We start from the raw sequence: 5,173 nt of genomic DNA on the forward strand, positions 1-5,173 counted from the left end.
ATATCATTGCATATGTATATTTTCAGGAAACACAATTCAACCCATGGCATTTAACATAGGAACCTCTCAAAACCTGAACCCTTCTCATGAGGCCTGCTCCTTCCTTCTGCAGTTACACACCTGGAAGTATGGACAGATCGTGGGATGGACAATGTCGGCTCCCTCTCCATCTGAAATGCCCTCACTGGGTGACATTGTCCAAAAGCGGGGAGATGCTAGACAACTAGAGTGACAATTTGGTAAGGATTTGTAATAATCCAGGAATACAGATAAGGCAATGTTTTCAAAAGATTTCTATATCTGTGCTATTTTTGAATGAAGCTGAGGCATTAAAGGAAAACCAGAGAGAGAATTTTGAAATATAATAAAATTGGACTATGATCAAACTACCTCTCAGGCTGGAGAAGTTAATTGCATCATCTCTGAGTTGTGCAATCTTCAGGGACCAAGAAGCAAAAGTCTATTTTTCCTTCCAGGGAGGATCTCAGGCAAAGGTGTCAGCTGGGACTCCTAGTCCAGGGTAATCATCCTTTTTTATTGTCCAAATTGGGAAGATTGCAGAAAGATATATACATACTCCCTGCTCCTTACAGACACTGTAAGAAAAACAAGGGGTGTTGGGGCGCCGAGGTGGATGCAGTCACAGCCTTGTCTCCAGGTGGCACCCACCTGAAGACATGAAGGGCTTTCTGGAGATGTCTTGGAGCCTGGAGGTGTCAGGACATCAAGTGTGAACAAGAGTCAAAGACCAGGAACCCCAGAAGTACCAGCAGGGAGGTGTGACCAGAAAGGAAGCCTGAAGAAACTGTAAGTAATCATCTCACCATAAACACATTTATTTAAATGAATAAAATGTAGACTGGAAGGCTGGCAGAGCTACTGATGCTTCCGGAATTCCGTATTTTAACTATTTCAATTTGCAGATGAGATAAACTGGGACCAAACAGCACAGAGCGTCCAACAGGACAGAGACTGGCCTCCGGTCACTTACCAGGGCTAGTTGTACACCTGTCCTTTTTGGTGTCTCACCCAGACTATGAGAGAACATGCCACCTCACCCAGGGCCTTCAGTGTAGGTCCACAGAAGCTGAGAATTGCAGTGGTGGTTAGGTGCCATCGAGTTGACAGTGACTCATAGCAACTCTATGAACAAAGTCTAAACCTTGGGGTATCCTGCACCATCCTCATAGTCTTTGCCAAGTTCAAGCCCATCGCTGCAGACACTGCATCAAGTCATCTCGTTGAGGGTCTTCTTCTCTTTCACTGACCCTCTCCTTTTCCAAGCAGAGGGGCAGAGACATCACCCAGAGAAACAAGTCCACATACTCCTCGCTGGAAGGAAGGCTGCTGCCACTGCTGCCACTTGCTTCTCTGGAGACACTGTCTTCTCCTTGTGCACACTCAGTATCCCAGGAGGTACAAGGTGACAGCCATCCTGGTCAGCATGTAACTGATTCCTGACCTGAGAGTTTGGCTCTACTCACTACTGTTCTTTCTGGACAACAAGTAAAGCCTGCCCTTCCATTTGAACACAAATATCAGTCTTAACTAAGAAAAGAGGGGATAAATAATGAATGATGCATTGAAATAGAGGAGGGAAAGAACTGTCTAAAAGAAATATATGATTAGATATTATTTGCATGACAACAGTCCAGAATAAGAGGTGCAGAGCAAGGTGGACTGGGTGAGGAGTTGGGGGGGAGAGGTGGAGGAAATTGTACAACAGTGAAAGGATGTTTTTTAAATAGAAAAGTAAACTGGGGGTGGTATGGAGGAAAATGTACAACAATGAAGGTAGGGAAATCCAAGTTTTTGGTAAACTTTTGTTAAAATCACACAAAAAATTTTTTTAAAACCCAACAAAAAAAAAAAAACAAAACAAAACAATGCATGCAGAAGGCATTTCAGGACTCTGAAATCAGTGTTATGGGCAAGTTGGGGGAAGAAGACCAAAATTCAAAGAGTCACTGAGAAAGCAGTGCTCTCCTACTCTATTTTATCTTTTGAGTCCCTTAGTCATGAGCTCTACCAGCCTCCAAGAAGAGACACGTGTGAGCATGACAGAGCACACCAGAAGAAAATTCTGTGATCTGCCTCTGCAGAGACTGCAGTCTGGAAAACACTGTAGGCCAGTTCGACTCATCACATGGTCTTATTCTGAGTCACAAATCAGTGTGAGGTAGCTGAAAGCATCGTTGGGTTTCCCCCTCCTTCGGTAAAAGAAATGGAGTGAATACTGGAAAGAAAATAATGTGCTCCTGCTGTACGTAGACTGGTAGAATAATTGCAAAGGACATGACAAATCATAAAGAAATCTCAGCTCTAAGAAAACAACCCAATTTGAAAATGGGAGAAAATACTTGATAGAGAGCTTACCAAAATAGACATACCCACTGCCATTGAGTTGAATCTAACTCAAAATGACCCTTGGTCAGTTTTCCAAGCCTATGAATCTTTACAGGAGAAGACTGTCCATCTATTTTCAACAGAGCTGCTGGTGGATTTGAACTGAAGACCTCTTGGCTAGCAGCCCAACATATAACTCACTACCCTAACAGTTCCTTAAAGCATATATCTTGTTGTTATGTGCACTTGACTTGGAATCAATTCATAACTGACACTCGTGTGGCTTTTTAGACACTAAACAGCATGAGAACAGATGTCTCATCTTTCTCCTTGGGTAAAGAATGTATTCTGGAGATAAATGAGAATGAGAAAGATGTTAGAAATCGTTGTTTTTATTGTTGGAAGCGATCAACTTGGTTCTGACCGTGAGAAACACTACATACAAGAGTCCCTCACCCTTGGAATGTCTTTATTTGAGCCCATCATTGCAGTGCGGAGTTAGTCCCAGACACTGAGCGCCTTCCTTTTTACCCATGACCCTCCACTTTGCCAAGCATGATGTCCTCCTTCAGAGAATGGCCCTGCTGAGTACATGCCCGAAGGGTGAGGGACAAACACTTACATTCTCACTGCCAAGGAGTTTTTTGGCTTCACTGCTGAAAAAAGAGATTTGCTTGTTCTTCTCACAGAGAGTCTGTGGTATAGTCAGTGCTGGTTGCCAACACAATTCAAAGGCATCAATCCTTCTTCAGTCTTCCTTATCCATTGTCTGACTTTTCCATGCATATAAGTCACAAAAAGACAAATACAGCATAAACCACTGCTATAAAACAGGACTGACATGGGGGTTGGGGGAGACTGAGAGAAAAGAGGATAAATAATCTACATGACATTGAAACAGATGAAAACTTTATAAAAGGAATATGTCATTAGTTATTGTTGTCATGACAAGAGTCTAGGATAAGAGTTGCATAGTAAAGGGGTCTAGGGGGTGACAGCATAACAGTGAGAGAATTTTTTTCCCCAAAGAAGAAAAGCAATCTGGGAGGGAGGGGACCAGGGAGGAAAATATGCAACAATTATCAATTGGTAACCCAAGTTCTTTATAAACTTTCATTAAAATCTCAATTTAAAAAAAAATCTCAATTAAAATAACCCAAAACAAACAAAGAAAGAAAGAAAACCCTAATGATAGATAGATAGATAGATGATAGATAGATAGATAGAAAAAGCACGTTACATTCACATTATGGAATATCATACAATACTTAAAAACAATTAACTCATAAAACATTACATCACATGGGGAAGCCTGGAGGACATTATGCTTAATGAAATATCTCAGGACAAAAGGACAAATACTGCATAACACCGCCGTTATAAAATAGGACAGGCATGGGGAGTGGGGAGAGACTGGGGAAACAGTGGCTAGATAATGAACACTAATAGATCAGAAGAGGAGAAGAACCGTTTGAAAGGGACAAACGATCAGAAATTGATGTACGATAATCTGGAACAAGGTGCAGTGCTGGGAGCGCTGGGGAGGAGAGAGGGGAAGAAAATGTGCAGCGATGGAAAAACATTAAAACAGTTTTTTATGTTCCTTAAAAAAGCGCCATTTTTATTTTCTTTAAAATTGTGATTTGAATGAAATTTTACAGAGAAATTGGTTTTTATTCACTTATTCATATACATATTTTGATTTCTCCCTCCTTCTCCTCCTCCCCTCTCCAATCCATAATTGGATTTTCCCCAGGCCCCAATCAATCAGTAATGTATGTTTTCTTACAAATTGCTAGTTGTGATCTACTATCTGATTGTTCATGTCAGATTGAGCTTCCTTTCACCTATTCCAATACAGTGTTCACCTTCTAATACAGAGACCATTATTTATACTTCCAATACAGTGTTCACTATCTATCCTTCCAACACAATGTCCATTTTCTGTCCTTCCAATAGTGTTCACCTTCTAACACACTCTTCATTATCTATCCTTCCAGTTCAGTGCTCACTTTCCAGTCCAGTGTCCACCTTCCAATACAGCGTTCATTATCTGTCCATTCCTTTCCTACTCTTCCCTTCACAACCCATCAAGAGCATCTTATTTTCATAGCAATGTTCTTTTACAGTAGTTGTCCTTTTGTGACTGAGTTATTTCACTCATCAGAATACCCTTTGGACTCATTGATGTTAGGTGGTGTTTCTCAAGTTCTTTATTGATTTTCAGTGCTGTGTAATACTTCATTGTGTGAACATACAATAATTCCTCTACTGTTTTTTGAGGACACGTGGGTTCTTTCATCTCTGCTATTGTTAATAATGCTACAATAAACATGGCTGTGCATACATCTCTTTATATCACAGCTTTGATTTCTTTAGGATATATTCCCAGTAGAAGAGTAACTGGATCAAGTAGTATTTCTACTTTTAATTTTTTGAGGAAACTCCAGACTGCCTTCCTTAGTGGTTGTAGTATTTTACATTCCACCCACAGTACATGAGAGTTCCAATTTCTCCACAACTTTGCCAACATTTGTTGTCTGCTATCCTGTTGAACCTTTCCATTGTCTCTGGAAAAAAGAAAGGAAAATTGGCATAGAGTATTGGCTGTGATACGTGTAAACTGAGCTTACAAAAAGGTTTTTTGTTTTTACAACTGCAGAATATTTTTATTAAAAAGAATAAATGGCTGAGATACTGTTTAAACAATAAACCCACAGTACACCTCGCTAGAATAAAAAGAGTTACATCTTCATAAGCTGCTAAGATTTTAAAAGATATTCAGAAGAATGAGTTAACATCAATACTTTAAAAATTGGGTAAAATA

This window comes from Elephantulus edwardii, unplaced genomic scaffold, assembly GCF_000299155.1.
Source record: "Elephantulus edwardii isolate Elephantulus edwardi_28Jun2011 unplaced genomic scaffold, EleEdw1.0 scaffold00064, whole genome shotgun sequence".
Taxonomy (NCBI): Eukaryota; Metazoa; Chordata; class Mammalia; order Macroscelidea; family Macroscelididae; genus Elephantulus; species Elephantulus edwardii.